We start from the raw sequence: 18,841 nt of genomic DNA, 5'->3' as shown, positions 1-18,841 counted from the left end.
CCCTTAGTGCTCTCTCATCCCCTCCCCTCCCTTAGTGTTCCTCTCCCCTCTCTGTCCCTTAGTGGTCTTCCCCCATTAGTGGTCCTCTACTCTCCACCCACCCCCTTAGTGATCCTCTACTCTCCCCCCTCCCCCTTGGTGGTCCTCCTCCTCCTCCCCCCTCTTAGTGGTCCTACCTCTCCCCCCTCTTAGTGGTCCTACCTCTCCCCCACCCCCTTAGTGTTCCTCTCCCTACATCTCCCCTTTAGTGGTCCTCCCTCCCCCATCAGTGGTTCTCTCCTCCCCCCCCCTTGTGGCTCCTAACTTTCTTTGTAGTGTGGCACAGGCGGCGGACTGCGGTACAGAAGCTTCTGTTTCCTGTACCCGGCCAGACTGACAGGAAGTGCTCTCTCAGTAAGCAGTTCCTGTTGGCTCGCCAGGCACTGTGTGCTTACCTCCTGCTGGGTCACTCAAATCTTGCACCCTAGGCGACTGCTTAAGTTGCCTATAGGACTCGTCGGCCCTGGATAAATTTGTAGGAGTTTAGGTAACTACCCATATCTGTCTTATTGGAGGAGTTTTGCTTTGAGGTGGCCGGTGAACTTACACTTAAATTGCCATTGGAGTGATACTAAAAAAACTTCTGTGATTTAAATGTGGATAGGAATTTGGGATAGTGTGCAAGTAACTTTTTTATTTGTTTTTTATAGTATGTATTGGGGCTGATGTGCACTATAGACATTGCTGCTTTTTTAGAAGTGGTAGTAGGAGCATGAGCACAGGGCTTAATTGTTTCTATTTCAATCCTTTTATTGGCCTGATGCCACTGGGGATGTTTGGCAATACTGCCAAATGTGTGAGATGTGCCAAAAGGAAGGGTTACAAGGTGATCCTTTGTTGTTTTTGTAACTGTGGAAATGGGTGGTAGCAAATCTGGAAAAGCAAATTGCAACATTGAGATGGGCAATCTTGAAAGGGGTCTGCTGCTCACTGAGCAGAGTTTAGTGGGCATCTCTAGTGGAGTAGAAGGAGATAAGACAACTGGGTAACAGGCACATAGCAGGGTAACAGTTTCATGTTGTAGTGCGGGGGAGGTGCTGTAAGTATAATGGGTGCTTTGTGTGTTTGTGACGGGTGCTGTGCGTGAGAGGTGTGCTCTATGTGTGTAAGAGGTGCTGTATTTGTTGAGAGGTGCTCTGTGTGTATATGAGGGGTCCTGTGTGTGTGTGAGTAGTGCTGTATTTGTGAGGGGTGCTGTGTGTGCTTGTGAGGGGTGCAGTGTATGGGTGAAGGGTAGTGCAGCGGATGGCATTGGACTGTCCTCAAGGGTTATGTTAAAAATGCAATTCGTGTGTTTATTTTCCTGTATAACTGAAATTGTATGCAGCATTCGTATGTTTGTTCGTTAGTTTTCATCCGTATTCCATACGAATGAAAACTACCGAACCAGTAGACCACCCCAGAGAGAAGTGTGTACCTTAGTAGGCTTTCACACTTCTCTAACCACAGGTTAATTGGTACAATCGGTACTTTATAGATGTATCTGGGTGGCCGCCGTTCGGTATACGAACATGTGGCGGCGGCCATCTTACAAAACCTCAGTGGTGGTTGGTCGTCGAGTGTCTGGAACTCAAATCGGACACTCAATTACCCGAACACCGCTGAGACCTCCAGAGCTCCGTAACTCCAGAACAGAGGGGCCAACCAGCCCCTCGTTCGGTGAATTCAAAGTACCGAACAAGGGTATTCAGACGAATAACGTTTTAACAGTGGATGGGAAGGATTTATGTGTATTTTACCTCCCGAATGGAGACCGACTGCAGGGCCAAAACACATGGAACCCTTTTTGGCTACTACCTCATGTGCGGTCGGTCAAATTGTCTCTTCCACCTAACTCCCGAACCCCTGATCCGATCTGGGTGAATTTTGAATATGTTGGTCACCCAGATCAGGGCTACCAGGGGGTGCCACTTAGATAATTGTACCTGGATGTTTTAGGGTACATCCAGAAACCGTGTGAAACTGTAGCATGTATAAGTGGATTATGTGTCACACTGAGGGGAGGAGATGTATGGGAGGTAACTACTGTACTATTGGCTACTGTACCAATTATTGTAAATCCCTCCCTTGCATGGGAGAAGCCTTTATAAGGAATCTGTGTGATTAAAGGTTCACTTCTGCTCCTGATGCTGTGTGTCGTCCAGTCATTGGGATTGATGTTGGGATATTGTTGGATTGTTTTGCCTGCTGGAATTATTGCTTTATGGATTTCTAATACTTGTTCCTGAGCCTTACTGGGATCTTAAGTGGAGATAGAGATCACCTGTGTAATAGCAGCTCTCCGCTACAAGTAGTGTGTGTCTGTGTGTGTGAGAGAGGGGCTGTGTGTGACAGTGTTGGTATTGGGTCTATATATTGGGGGTTGGGGTGGGATAGGAGTAAATAAGCATTTAAAAAAAATTATTATTAAAAAAACTAATACATAAAAAACTAATACATAAATAAACTTTGTTCCCTTCTTATCTTTTCCTCAGGGAGGGGGACATTGCCCTGGTGCTCTGGTGCAGGCCATCTGTCAGTGTCTGTGGGATGTTTTATCTCCCCACCGGCCCATGAAGGCACACAGCAGGGCCGGTGTTTGGATGGCGCTGGCTCTGCATGGGCCAATGGGGAGATCCTGTGATCACCCCTGCCGGCCTCATCCCATGGCCATTGCGGCCCCCCGGGCATTTGGCTGGTTTGCCCGATCACCAGTCCAGGCCTGTGGTTCCCAGCCCATGCAATTACCGAAACTTTTTCGCATACCCCGGGGCACTGAATTGTACCTCTGGGGGTATGTGTACCACGGGTTGGGGACCCCTGTTCTAAACTAATCCCCACCTTCTAAACTTGTGTGTATCTTAACCCGTTTCTCCCTCGTGTATGTCTCTGATCCTACCTAACCTCTTGTGTATTACTTAACACCCCCGTACCTTTTGTCTGTTTCTTAACCCTTTTACCGTTTTTTGTTTCCTCACATATATACACAGTCACATGCATACATACATACATCGATATTAAATCATATATGCAGTCACTTAAACACACACATATATATATATATATATATATATATATATATATAGGCACACAGTCACATACATACAAATAGATGCACATAGTTACATACAGTGAAATGCACACATTTACAGGTACACAGTCACACATAGTTACAATCACGCAGACAAAGTCACACACAGTTATATGCACACAAATACAGACAATTACAGGCAAACATAAAACACAGTCACGGTAATATTAATCCTTCATGGACACTTGGAGTGGAAAAGCAGAGTCCAGACCAAGGTTGTCTTTAATATTGACTGGACCCTGGGCAAAGCATTTGCATGGGCCCCCTGGACCCTGTCCCTCCTACCCAGGCGTGCAATCACGTCCACCACCACAACGCAGTGGCAGACCTAAAGTAGAGAGGTGCAAGATTTTTTTGGGCCTCCCTATCACACGGGTGAATAAAAGGTAGATCCCCATCTGTCGTGCAACTCCAGAAATGCATTGACAGCTGGGGCTCTAACATTTACCCATGTTCGTAGGTTTGTATTTAGCACTAAGCAGTTTTTGTGTGTTTGAATGTAAACAGGAATTTGTATGGAGTATGTGGTGTTGGCGTGACTGCAAACATGTATTTATGTGTAGTTTGGTTTTTGAATGCAGGGGTGTATTTACATATACACTGCGTGCAGAATTATTAGGCAAATTAGTATTTTGACCACATCATCCTCTTTATGCATGTTGTCTTACTCCAAGCTGTATAGGCTCGAAAGCCTACTACCAATTAAGCATATTAGGTGATGTGCATCTCTGTAATGAGAAGGGGTGTGGTCTAGTGACATCAACACCCTATATCAGGTGTGCATAATTATTAGGCAACTTCCTTTCCTTTGGCAAAATGGGTCAAAAGAAGGACTTGACAGGCTCAGAAAAGTCAAAAATAGTGAGATATCTTGCAGAGGGATGCAGCACTCTTAAAATTGCAAAGCTTCTGAAGCGTGATCATCGAACAATCAAGCGTTTCATTCAAAATAGTCAACAGGGTCACAAGAAGCGTGTGGAGAAACCAAGGCGCAAAATAACTGCCCATGAACTGAGAAAAGTCAAGCGTGCAGCTGCCAAGATGCCACTTGCCACCAGTTTGGCCATATTTCAGAGCTGCAACATCACTGGAGTGCCCGAAAGCACAAGGTGTGCAATACTCAGAGACATGGCCAGGGTAAGAAAGGCTGAAAGACGACCACCACTGAACAAGACACACAAGCTGAAACGTCATGACTGGGCCAAGAAATATCTCAAGACTGATTTTTCTAAGGTTTTATGGACTGATGAAATGAGAGTGAGTCTTGATGGGCCAGATGGATGGATTGGTAAAGGGCAGAGATCTCCAGTCCGACTCAGACGCCAGCAAGGTGGAGGTGGAGTACTGGTTTGGGCTGGTATCATCAAAGATGAGCTTGTGGGGCCTTTTCGGGTTGAGGATGGAGTCAAGCTCAACTCCCAGTTTCTGGAAGACACCTTCTTCAAGCAGTGGTACAGGAAGAAGTCTGCATCCTTCAAGAAAAACATGATTTTCATGCAGGACAATGCTCCATCACACGCGTCCAAGTACTCCACAGCGTGGCTGGCAAGAAAGGGTATAAAAGAAGAAAATCTAATGACATGGCCTCCTTGTTCACCTGATCTGAACCCCATTGAGAACCTGTGGTCCATCATCAAATGTGAGATTTACAAGGAGGGAAAACAGTACAGCTCTCTGAACAGTGTCTGGGAGGCTGTGGTTGCTGCTGCACGCAATGTTGATGGTGAACAGATCAAAACACTGACAGAATCCATGGATGGCAGGCTTTTGAGTGTCCTTGCAAAGAAAGGTGGCTATATTGGTCACTGATTTGTTTTTGTTATGTTTTTGAATGTCAGAAATGTATATTTGTGAATGTTGAGATGTTATATTGGTTTCACTGGTAAAAAGAAATTATTGAAATGGGTATATATTTGTTTTTTGTTAAGTTGCCTAATAATTATGCACAGTAATAGTCACCTGCACACACAGATATCCCCCTAAAATAGCTATAACTAAAAACAAACTAAAAACTACTTCCAAAAATATTCAGCTTTGATATTAATGATTTTTTTGGGTTCATTGAGAACATGGTTGTTGTTCAATAATAAAATTAATCCTCAAAAATACAACTTGCCTAATAATTCTGCACTCCCTGTAATTTTGGTGTGTAATACACACGTGTGTTTGTACGTATTGTTAACGTTTTAATGCAGGGGTGCATTTGTGTGTAATGTTAGTGTGTGAATGCTGAGATGTATGCACATATACACACACACGCACACACAGACGTACTGACACCAACACACAGATATACTGACACGCAGACATACTGACACACAGATATATTAACACACACACAGAGATACTGACACACACACATAGACATACTGACACACAGATATAGTGACACACAGATATAGTGACACACACACTGACAGACATACTGACACACACACAGATATGCACATACACACACACAAAATTTACACTTTTAAACCCACCCTCCAGTTTCCTACCTTGGAGGCTGGCTTTCCTGCTGGTGGCCAGTCCCCCTCTACTCTGCCTACTCATCTTTCCTGCGCGCTCCTCTCATTGTCTGTTAATTTGCCCCTGCAGACAGAACCCACCGGGTGCCCCTTTGTGCATGGGCCACCCGGTGGGCCTTCTTAGTGTGTGGGTTACCGGCCGGGGGGGAGAAATAATTGAGGCCAGCGGGGCCCACGGTGCAGCTGCTTCGGGCCCGCCAGGAGTAACTCGGCCCAGAGCAGCTGCTGTTAAAGACAGCCCTGGCCCAGACTCACGTCAGTCACTAGTGTCTAGTAGTTGGAAAAGCTGGGACTCCTTCCTGCTTCTCCCTCAGCATGCAGTAGCAGTACCAGGCAGCGGGTGTGGGCAACATATAACACCACCCCAGTTGCCTGTATCAGTGTGCAGCTACCTTCCCTCTATAATTGGGTAAAATATAATGAAACCTCTTCCCAGGTCCCACATAGCCACGCTACAAAGTGTGACAGGTGAAATGTAGATGCTGTCTGCACCCCTCTCCTGCTTGTCACTCAGGTTGGACTGCCCCCAGTTTGCTATGCCACTGGATGGGGGTTTGAGCACCCAAGATTATTGCTATTGCCACACTGCACATCACAGGAAACGAACAGTGATAATAGGGGACAGGCCAGGCTGGATTTACCGTTTATACAGCACCAAGCAACAAGGCCAGTTTCAGAAATGCACTATGTCCTGTTATTTATATGACGTTTGGTGTATGTGATTAGTTGAATAAATGTGACCAGTTTGGGGTATGTGAATGTGAGTAGTTTGAGGTATAACTGGTTGGGGAATACCAAGGTGAGTGATTAGCTGGCAACATGTGCATGGTTGGTTAGAGTAGGTGACATGTTATGTGGCCAAGTGAATGTGCCAGGGTGGGTAGGTATGACTGGGAGATGTGGTGGAGTTATCTGAGTGGATGGGTAGGGGGAATATACCCAGTTCAGGTTGAGTTGCTGAATGGCATTGTGTGACTTTTACTGTGAATGTAGGAGTTTATTTGTGTGGAGTGTTGGTAAGTGCATGTAAATGACAGGTGTCTTTGTATGGAGTACTAGTGTGTGAATTTAGTGGTGTGTTTTTTGTACAGTGACAGTATGTACGTACACAAGTGCATATGTGTGATGGTGTGTGCATAAATGCAGGTTTGTTTGTGCACTGTGTTTCCAATCCCCATTTGCCACTTTTGTAGCTCTCCTCTGTTCATCGATCTCTGTACTACTCTCCCAGAGCCCTCTATTTATTCAACCGTTCCCCTCTTTTCTTTCACTGCTTTCCTCATTTGCTCCAATCTTATCACTCACTAGTTCCGCTCTTCTCCCCCGTCTGTCTCTTGCTCCAATCTTCCGCCATTGTTGGTTTAGGAAAAGAAAGAGCTTTTCCACTTCATACCCAAGCACTCCTACTGTACCACTAGCGATCCAGGCTGCTAGCACTACCATCTCTCCCTAGCTGTCTCTTTAAGGCCATGGCATCAACAGCCTTATGGCAAATCTGGCCTTACGGGTCCATAACTGTAATTATTATTATTATTACTGCTATTTATAAAGCGCCAACAGATTCCGCAGCACTTTACAATTAGTGGAGAAACATACAATATACACAGACAAATACAAGAGGTAGAGAGAGCCCTGCCCGTAAGCTGATATCTAGCCATTGGAGCTCTTTTATACAAAGTGCTTGCCTAGATGGCCGGTGAGCTTACAATCTAAAGGATACCAAAGACAAGAGGTAGTAGGGGAAGATTGGAGGTGATGGCTGAAAGAGTTATGAAATTCATGCTAGCTAATTCAATGTTTTGCTCTAGCTCAACTTTTTTTTTCATTCTTTTTTGATGTCATTTGGATTCAATAACCCAAGATAGTGAAATAGGAGGAGTAACAAATTGGTTATTTAACAGGCCTGGGACAGTTGGCAGGATTGATTCAGTGGAGTTTGGAGCAAGCAGCAAACTACTCCAACTCACATATACAACGTTTTGGCAGTTATGAGGTTTAAAAAGGTGTATTTCCTATTGAGTCATTTAATCGTGACACCAAGCATTTTCTCAGCATTATGAGGTGTATAATTATTGGCATAATTTAATTAATGGACCTTAATATCTTCCTACTATTTTAACCTGCAGGATCTCGTATTTGTATCTGCCTGCTTCTCCTAGTTAACGATATTACTCATAGAATGTTTAACATGCAAGTTGTAAATAGCCCTTCCTTCCCATAACCTCACATAGTAACATTTTCTTTCTGTAGCATAAGGGTTGTAAACATTAAAGAAATATAATTAATTTAATATCCTCATAAACAGCCACATTTAAAATGACTCACTATGACTATATATCCTAATTTGGTAGTTATGTTAGTCATAAAAGTTTATAATTTCCTTTTATTTTAATTTTTCTAATAATTCATTCTGTAGGTGGGGGTATACTAATGTGTCACTATAGATGATGGTGGTACAATGTACCCATTGTTAATGCCAGAGCAAGTGCTTTGTGGGCCTGTAGCTAAATATTGTGATGGGCCTTATTATGGAGTTGTGCCATCAGAAAACAATACATTTGGATTTGTCTCATAAATATAACATTACAACCCATTGCCCTCCTCTTAACATAGAAACATAGAAAGTGACGGCAGATAAGAACCATTCGGCCCATCTAGTCTACCCAATTGTATAACTACTTTCATTAGTACCTGGTCTTATCTTATATCTAGGATAGCCGTATGCCTATCCCACACATGCTTAAACTCCTTCACTGTGATAACCTCTACCACTTCAGCTGGAAGGCTAATCCATGCATCCACTACCCTCTCAGTAAAGTAATACTTCCTGACATTATTTTTAAACCTTTACCCCTCTCATTGTGGTAACTTTTCTTCTTTTAAATATAGTCTCCTCCTTTACTGTGTTGATTCCATTTATGTATTTAAATGTTTCTGTCATATGCCCCATGTCTCATCTTTCCTCCAAGCTATACATGTTAAGATCCTTTGACCTTTCCTTGTAAGTTTTATCCTGCAATCCATGCGCCAGTTTAGTAGCCATTCTCTGAACTCTCTCTAAAGTATCAATATAATTCTTGAGATACTGTCTCCAGTACTGCATACAATACTCCAAGTGAGGTCTCACCAGTGTTCTGTAGAATGGCATTAGCACTTGCTTCTTTCTACTGCTAATACCTCTCCCTATACAACTAAGCATTCTGCTAGCATTTCCTGCTACTCTGTTACATTGCTTGCCTACCTTTAAGTCATCTGAAATAATTACCCCTAAATCCCTTTCCTCAGATGTTGAAGTTATGACTCTATCAAATATTCTGTACTCTGCCCTTTTTACGTCCAAGATGCATTATCTTGCAATTATCCACATTAAATGTCAGCTGCCACAACTCTGACCATTTTTCTAGTTTACCTAAATCATTTGCCATTTGGCTTATCCCTCCTGGAACATCAACCCTTTTACATATCTTAGTATCATCAGAAAAAAGACATACATTACCATCAAGACCTTCTGCAATACCACTAATAAAAATATTAAAGAGCATGGGTCCAAATACAGATCCCCGAGGTGCCCCACTGGTGACAAGACCATACTTTGAATACATGCATTGACTACAACCCTCTGTTGCCTGTCACTCACCCATTCAACAATATGTACTTCTATGTGCAACAGAGTCAAAAGCCTTACTAAAATCTAGGTAAACAATGTTTACTGCACCACCCTGATCTAATTTTTTTAGTTACCCAATCAAAAAAAATCAATAAGTTTAGTTTGGTATGACCTCCCTGAAGCAGTGGCGTACACACAACCCATGGGGCCCCGGTGCGAAAACTGATCCGTGGCCCCTCCCCCCGCGCGCGCGAGCTTACTCTGCGTGGGCGACCGCGGTATGTACGCCAGTGCATGCATAAACACATACACTTAAAGGACCACTACAGACACCCAGATCACATCAGCTAAATTAAGTGTTCTGGGTGCCAGGTCTCTTTAGTTTTAACCCTGCAGCTGAAAACATAGCAGTTTCAGAGAAACTGCTATGTTTCACTGAGGGTTAATCCAGCCTCTAGTGGCTGTCTCATTGACAGCCGCTAGAGGATTTTCTGCGATTCTCACTGTGAAAATCACAGTGAGAAGACGCTGAACGTCCATAGGAAAGCATTGAGTAATGCTTTCCTATGGGCGGTTTGAATGTGCGCGTGGCTCTTACCACGCATGTGCATTCGGAGCTGAGAAGCGGATCGGGGCGGAGAGATCCCCAGCACCAAGGGAGTCCGGCGCTGGAGAAAGGTAAGTGCTTAAGACACACACACTCTCATGAACAGACGCACACATTTACTGACAGACACACACTCAGTGACAGACGCACACAAACATACTCAGTAACAGACACACAAACTAACACTAACACACACTCTAACACTAACACACACACACTAACACACACACTAACACACACACTCTAACACTAACACACACACTCTAACACGAACACACACACACACTAACACACACTCTAACACTAAAACACACACTAACACACACACTAACACAAACACTCACACACACACACACACACACACACACACACAAACACTCTAACACTAACACACACACTCTAACACGAACACACACACACACACTAACACACACTCTAACACTAACACACACACACTAACACACACTCTAACACTAACACACACACACACTAACACACACTCTAACACTAACACACACACACACTAACACACACTCTAACACTAACACACTCACTAACACACACTCAATTTTTTTTAAAATTTAACACCCCCAGCCTCCTTACCTGTGGGAGAGCTGAGGGGATTCCCTGGGGTCCAGTGGTGTTGCTGGTCCTGCTGTCACCCAGCTGGCGGGCGCGCGAGGGAGCACTCTCCCCTGAGTGCTTCCTCTTCAGCTCCCTCGCGCGCCGCGTACTGATGCCGGAGCCGGAAGATTACGTCATATTCCGGCTCCGGTTTCAGTGCGGTGCGCGAGAGAGCTGAAGAGGAAGCACTCAGGGGAGAGTGCTCCCTCGCGCGCCCGCCAGCCAGGTGAGAGCAGGGCCAGCCTTGGGGGGCCCTGAGGTGGCCGGCTCCTGGGCCTCCCAGGAGAAGAGGCTGGCCCAGTGACATACATACCTGGGTCGCAGGGCGTCCGGGCCGCCTGGTGGGCCGGGCCCGGTCGCAGCCGCGACCCCGGTATGTACGCCACTGCCCTGAAGTAAACCCATGTTGTCTCTGATTTGAAATCCATGTGATTTTAGATGTTCAACAATCCTATCCTTTAACATGGTTTCCATTACTTTCCCCACTACTGAAGTAAGGCTTACTGGCCCATAGTTGCCCGTCTCCTCCATACTACCTTTCTTGTGAATGGGCACAACATTCGCTAACTTCCAATCTTCTGGGACTATTCCTGTTAACAATGATTGGTTAAATAAACCTGTTAATGGTTTTGCTAGTACACTACTAAGCATTTTTTATAACTTTGGGTTTATTGCATCAGGTCCCATTGACTTATTTGTCTTAACTTTTTTTTTTCTTCAATTTGTATTTTATTGAGTTTTGCACACACAAAATACAACTTTATTGGGGTATTAGAGTAGTAAGGTAATAAGACGATAAATCAACAACATCATATATGAGCCAACACATTATGACATCTGTAAGTTCAATATGGGGTATAACATATTGGAGGGACCTGTGGTGACAGGCATCCTGGATAAGTGTAAGCTGTTCCTGAGTTAATGTATCATTGGTGTATCATTCTGCACTAGGTATCCTTAAGTGGTAAATAAATGGTAAATAAAAGGGCTATAACTGATGAACATAAACTAATCACAAAAGAGAAGGGGGTATAACATAAAGCCTGCAGCTGTTGGCCCAAGGGTATTTAGGCCCTACAGAGCCGTGGCCAACATATTAACTACTTCTGAGCAAGCAGCCTAGTGCGCCTGTTGGTAAGTGCCGCGTGTTGTAGGCTTATGGGTTTATATAGTGTGGGGTGTTAAGATGTCTGGCTGCTTTTTCCAGGCAGTGGCTGGAGTGGGGAAGGGAGTCAGCAGCGTCTGAGTACTGGTGTAGAGTGTGGACATTTTAGGCTATGTTGTCGTGGGGGTTATCAGGTAGGCTTCTTTTTTGGCTTTGCTGCCGCAGGTCCCCTTCTGAGTGACTGAAGCCGGTCTGGATAGCGTCTCTGGTGGACATGTTCAGTTGCTGGAGGAACGGGCTCAGTCCTATGCCGAGGCGAGGCTGAGTGACTGGTCTCCCTTCAGGACTTGCAATGAGCCGTCAGTCCCCCATCTGTAGCGGATCGTTGCCTCTCGGAGCTGTTTTGCTATCGGTGCGAGTTGTCTCTGCCTCAACAGTGCACCAAAGGGAATGTCCCTGTAGATTGTCACATTATGCTCCTCGAATTGTACAGCATTGAGTTCCCTGGAGCGGGACAGTATCGCCGTCTGCACTGCTACGTCCCTTGTTATGACTATGGTGTCTCTAGGTGCGTCGTCTGGAGCTGCCGCTGCCTTCCGAACTCGGAATGTGGTAAGTAGTATTCCTTGGTCCTTGCTGCCTTTAACGCCTATGTTGGCCATCATTCTCTTCGCATATGGCAGTAGGTCGTCCACTCCAAATTTTTCCGGGATGCCTCTGAGATGGACATTTCGCTTCCTGTGTCTCGCTTCCAGTGCCGTGACGGTTTTGGTGAGACTTTGGACCTGTTGTGTGAGTTTTTGTTTGTGGTCTTGGGTAACTTGGTAACTTGGGTAACTCTCTGCCTTCCACCTCCTTGATTCGTGTCTGAAGGGCCCCTATCTCCTTTTGTTTTTTTGTTTTTATTCTTTATTTATTCCAAGAAAGGACAGTCAGTACATAACATATACAGGTATACCGAGACATGTATAAATAGGCATCTACCCTTAGCTTTCTAACTCTATACGTCATCATCAGGGCCGGTGCAAGGATTTTTGGCTACACAGGCGAAGATTAATTTTGCCGCCCCCCCACACACGAATAAGATGTATCTTTAGCGGTGTCTCATATCCAGCCTTCTGAAATCCCCATGTAGTGTATTGTACCCCCCTTTAGTGTGTCTTACACCCCCTTGTATGTCTCTTACAACCCCATGTGTATCTCATTTCCCCCCCAGCCCCTTTGTGTGTCTTTCTTTCCCACAGCCCTTTTCTGTGGGTCTCTCCCCTCAGCCTGTTTTTTGTATGTCCCTCTTCCCCTCAGGCTCCTTTGTGTAACTTTTCCCTCCCAAGCCATATAGACATAGATATATAGCTACACACACACATACAGGCACATAGTCACAGAAATATGCAGGCACACAATCAAACAAACACAGTCATACAGGCACACAGTCATACAATCAACACATACAGGTACACAGACATACAGTCATACAGACACACACACAGAGACATGAAGACACTGGCATATAGATAAATAAAGACACAGTTATACAAACACAGACATACAGAGACATGAAGATGCAGGCATACAGAGACATACAGAACAAGGCATACAGAGACATATATACACAGACAGTCACACAAAGATATACAGAACAAGGCATACAGAGACATATGGACACAGTCATACAGAGACATACAGGCATACAGGGACATTCAGAAACACACGGACACAGTCATATAGAGACATACAGACACAGACAGTCATACAGAGACATGCAGACAGGTATACAGAGCAGGGGCAGACCCAGAACCTAATCTTGGGTGGGTGTGTGTGTGTGGGGGGGGGGGGGGGGGGGTGGGGGGGATGGTAGTGAGTTTTAGTGGGGTAATAGGGGCTCTAATTAAGGAGTTAAGGGCTGTAGTAGGGGGACAGGGGCTGTAGTTGAGAGTTAGGGGCTGTAATTGGGGGCTTAGGAAATGTAGTGGGGAATTGGGGCTGTAGTAGGGGGTTAGGGACTGAAGTAGGTTGATGGCTGCAAGTGGGAACAGGGGCTGTAGTGTGGGGGATATGGGCAGCAATTGGGGGAGAGGGGCTGTAGTGGGGGTAAGGACTGTAGTAAGGGAATAGGGGCTGTACTGGAGCTATGGGGTAAAAAGGAGTGGAAGGGATGTGAAGTAAGGGAGTTAGAGGCTGTAGAAGGTATAGGGGCTGTGGTGGGAGCAAAGGGGCAATGTGGTTGGAAATGGGCAGTAGAGGGGGGACACAGGGGCAGTAGAGGGGGACACAGGGGCAGTATGGTGTGGGCACAGGCTGTAACGAGGGACACTGAGGCAATAAAGTGGTGTCACAGGGACAGTACGGTAGGGGGTAAATGGGAAGTAGAGGGGGGGACAGGGGCTGTTGAGGCGGGTAGAGGAAGTAGAGGGGGGAGACAGGGGCAGTAGAGGCGTGTGAAAGGGGGGCAGAGGCAGGGGGCAGGGGCTGTAGAGGGAAATAGAAGTGCTGTAGAGGGGCACATGGGGCAGTAGAGGGGGCAGGGGCTATTGAGGGGCTGTAAAGGGGGCAGGGGTAGTATGATGGGGCAGGGGCTATAGAGGTGGCAGGGGTAGTATGGTGGGGGCAGGGGCTATAGAGGTGGCAGGGGTAGTATGGTGGGGCAGGGGCTATAGAGGTGGCAGGGGAGTATGGTGGGGCAGGGATAGTATGGTGGGGCAGGGATAGTATGGTGGGGGCAGGGGGAGTATGGTGGGGGCAGGGGGAGTATGGTGGGGGCAGGGGGGAGTATGGTGGGGCAGGGGGGAGTATGGTGGGGGCAGGGGGAGTATGGTGGGGGCAGGGGGAGTATGGTGGGGGCAGGGGGGAGTATGGTGGGGGTAGGGGTAGTATGGTGGGGGCAGGGGTAGTATGGTGGGGCAGGGGTAGTATGGTGGGGGCAGGGGTAGTATGGTGGGGGCAGGGGGGGTATGGTGGGGCAGGGGTAGTATGGTGGGGCAGCGGGAGTATGGTGGGGCAGCGGGAGTATGGTGGGGGCAGGGGGAGTATGGTGGGGCAGGGGGAGTATGGTGGGGGCAGGGGGAGTATGGTGGGGGCAGGGGGAGTATGGTGGGGCAGGGGGAGTATAGTGGGGGCAGGGGCTGTAAAGGGGGCAGTATGGTGGGGGCAGGGTCTATAGAGAGAAATAGAAGTGCTGTAGAGGGGCACATGGGGCAGTAGAGGGGGCAGAAGCACTATGGTGGGGCAGGGGCTATAGAGGGGCTGTAAAGGGGGCAGGGGTAGTATGGTGGGGCAGTTTGGAGGGGTAGGGGCTGTAGAGGGGGCAGGGGCTATAGAGGTGGCAGGGGTAGTATGGTGGGGCAGGGGCTATAGAGGTGGCAGGGGAGTATAGTGGGGGCAGGGGCTGTATGGTGGGGGCAGGGGCCGTATGGTGGGGGCAGGGGCCGTATGGTGGGGACAGGGGGAGTATAGTGGGGGCAGGGGCCGTATAGTGGGGGCAGGGGCCGTATAGTGGGGGCAGGGGCCGTATAGTGGGGGCAGGGGGTGTATAGTGGGGGCAGGGATAGTATGGTGGGGGCAGGGATAGTATGGTGGGGGAAGGGGGAGTATAGTGGGGGCAGGGGGAGCAGGGGGAGTATAGTGGGGGCAGGGGCAGTATAGTGGGGGCAGGGGCAGTGTAGTGGGGGCAGGGATAGTATGGTGGGGCAGGGAGAGTATGGTAGGGGCAGGAGGAGTATGGTGGGGGCAGGGGGAGTATGGTGGGGGCAGGGGGGGAGTATGGTGGGGGCAGGGGGGAGTATGGTGGGGGCAGGGGCTGTAGAAAGGGGCTGAAAAAAAAAACCGTTTTGATTTAAAAAAAAAAATGCTACAATTTCTTCCCCCACCCCCTCCCCCTCCCAGAGACTTACCTTGGGCCAGGAGGGAGAACCTTACCCCTGGTGGTCGGATGGAACGGGCTGCACTGGAGGCTGGAGCTGCAATCAGGACCGCTGGGGAGTCTGGGAGCAGTAGAAGTCCCGCCCCCTTCTGACATCATCAGAGGAGGACGGCTGACTTCACTGCCAGGCTCCTGTGTGCTGGCTGCAGGGAGAGAGGTGAGATTAAAAATCCGAGTCTCCAGCCAGAGGCAGGGGATTCGGATTTTTGCGCCCCCCTTCTCTGGCGCCCTAAGGCGGCCGCCTGTGCCGCCTCGTTCCTCTAACCTGTGCCGTAAATTTGTCCATTAAATAAGTGTCTTTTATTTTTTGTTTCACCATTGCTATTGTAGGAGTGTCCCTTTGTAACCACACCTGTGCTAGGGCTCGTCGTGCAATTAGGTTTATTTTTTATACTACGCGTTGTTCCATTTTTGTCCAATTGTCCATGGATCTGGATAGTAGGAACACCCATGGGTCGTGCTTCACTTCCCTGCCGAACACCTCTTGCAGCAATTTTGCGATCTGTTTCCAATAGGCCTGCACCTCAGGGCATTCCCACCACATGTGGATATATGTACTTTTATGTCCACAGCCCCTCCAGCACAAGTCTGTCTGTTTTTTGTGCGTTCGGTGCAGCGTTACTGGGGTTGTATACCACCGAAACAGAGTCTTATACGACTGTTCTTGCAAGGAGACGCAATTTAAACATGTTGCTGCGGCCTCCCATATTTTCTGCCATTCTATGCCTTCCAATGCCTCATTCAGATCTGCTTCCCACTGGTCTATATATTTGAGGTCCCCCCATTCTAGGGTATGAGCGCTTAAGTGCGAGTATAGACACGAGATTAGGCCGCTTGGGAACTGTTCCTTTGAACACATTCGCTCAAAAAACGTTAATTGCGTCTGTGCCGCCTTTATGATCCGAGGATCACGGGCATAGTCCTTAAGCTGCAGTTAGCAGAAATAGTTGAAAGGTTTTAGCATGGCTCTACTTTTCAGTTCATCAAAAGTGACAAAGGAGCCATTTTCAAACAGTTGGAATAATCTCTGCGGTCCTGTGTTTTCAAGTCCCTTAAAATCTCTCTGTTTCTTAAGAAGGGGGTCATTGGTGACGGGATGGAGGTCAGGCCGCATTTGTGAGCAGTCGCGTCCCAGACCCTGAGGGAAGTTTGTATCGCCTGGAATGGTACTTTATCTAAAGGTCTATGTTCCCTAGGGGTCCATATGAGGAACTGGGGTAGATTCGGGCCCATCAATGAGGACTCTAAGTCCACCCACCTCCTCTCGTCGGGGGGTGTATGCCATAGAGCTATTTGAACCAGCCGGGTTGCCACATAATAGTAGTAGAGGTTCGGTAATCCCAGACCTCCCCTATCCTTGGTTGGGTTTCTTTAATGTCTGCTTTCAATACCTCCCTCATCTCCTGCAGTAGGTATCTGATGTCTCTCTTGGTCACCGGAGATGAGTCTTCCTCCGACTCTGAATCCCAGTAGGCTTCCGCTTGTGCCGAGGTGAGGATCTCTCTGTCATCCTAAGAGTCCTCTGAGGCCTCCTCTTCGCTGCGCGCCTCCGGCACCATTTTGGTTGGTGTCGGCGGTGTAGGCCTCTTGAATGAGAGCCTGATGTCGGCTTGTTTGTATGCCTCTGGTGGGCGGAATTTTTTATGTCTTCGCCCCATTGTAGTCTCTGGGGTGGGAGCGTGCTTTTGGCTCCTGTTTTGGAATCCGGTCACCCGTTGTGGTGTTATTTGTTCTATTTTCCAGACGGAGCTCCACATTCACGCTTATGGACTGTTTGCTGGTCAGCCATGCCCCCCTTTACTTTTGACAGCTAAAAATAGAACCTCTTCCTCTGTAAACTCAAATGTAACAAATGACTAATTTGTCCTTTGTCCTAACTGAGGCCCCTTTCCTTCATTTTCATCTGTAAATACTGATAAAAAATATTCATTGAGGCTGTCTGTGATGAGGAGGGTATGGGTACGGGTAGTGGTGCCCAAGGGAAGACCCAGCACCGTAGGAGGAGGGGGTCTGTCAGGGAAGGTACTCCTGGCAGGGGGCAAGACATGGGAGGCAGGCGGGTCAAGGGGATCGCACCTCGGGGTGGTGGGACAGCAGCGTTGGTGGGTGGAAGGTAGTTTCTTTTCCAGTTTTTTGGGGGGAGGGTTCGTCCTGTAGGTCCCGGCAGTGGGGGAGGCATAGGTCTAGGGGTAGGTTCTCTTCAGGGTCGGGTAGCGGTAGCCCTTGTGCAGCCGTGGATGGAGGGCTTGGGGGCACTCATTTGCAGCACCGGTCCGCCTCTGGTTGCTCGGCGGGGAATCATGATCCCCCAGGCATGGTCAACGGGGTAGGTCGTCTGGAGGGGATGGTAGGAGTCATAGTTCCAGGGGCGGGACTATCCAGGACTTAGGGGGGGAAAGAGTTTGACGGTGCGCGACTGGAGGCTTTGGTTTCTGGCAGGCATCCCGGGGGCGGGACGGGAGTGTGGCTCAGGAACAGTACACCCTGCCCAGGACTTCTCCTTCTCGTTTCAGGTCTCGGAGCCGCTCTTCATCAGTGTTTTCTCGGCACTGGGCGAGCTCACCGGTTGGCGGACGGGCGGTCGACGGATGGTGCACATCCTGGACACGTGGCAGTGCAGCCCTGGTAACATCTGGGTCGAGAGGCTCGTCACTGCTACCTGGATGGGATTTGGGAGGCGTACTGCACGTATGGCAGGTTGGCATGGTGACGGTATGACGAGCAGTTCCGGCAAGGGATGGGTGCCAATCCAGGTATGAGGTGGGATCAGATGCACCTGCCTCTGTGGATGAAGCTGATGATGGCGCAGAAGGCGCAGCCCTTTCAGCCATTGGCTGGCGCAAGGGGACTGTCTGCTTTGTCGGCCACCTTCCAAAAGGAATTCTGCTGGCTTCTCAATAAAGGCCAGTGCAAGTTGGGAGTTTCCTGTCGCTTCAAACATGAATGCTCGGGCTGTGGGGGCTCCCATGGACTTAGCCGATGCTTCAAGAAGGGTAAGACTGGGGTGTCTGCCTTGGTTGGGGGTGGCACCCTCTGCCCCGGGGCCTATCCCCGGTGAAACTAGGCGCAATGGAGCTTTGGCTAAGACACAACAGTAATAGGGCGGATGCTGAGTTGCTCTGGGATGGCTTCGGGCTGGGTTTCTTTAGTACCTTCTGGGACAGGTGTTGGTCACGGGGCTTGCGCAATCTCAAATCAGTGGCAGAGTTTCCAGGGGTGGTGTGGGACAAGCTGGAGAAAGAAGTGCAGTTGGGCATAATGGCGGGCCCTTTTCCCAGCGCCCCTTTGGCGGACTTGTGGGTCTCCTCTCTGGGGGTGGTCCCCAAGAAGGATCCTGGGAAG

The sequence above is a fragment of the Pelobates fuscus genome, chromosome 5 (assembly GCF_036172605.1).
Source record: "Pelobates fuscus isolate aPelFus1 chromosome 5, aPelFus1.pri, whole genome shotgun sequence".
NCBI classification, from domain to species: domain Eukaryota; kingdom Metazoa; phylum Chordata; class Amphibia; order Anura; family Pelobatidae; genus Pelobates; species Pelobates fuscus.
Note: the sequence above shows the minus strand (reverse complement) of the source record.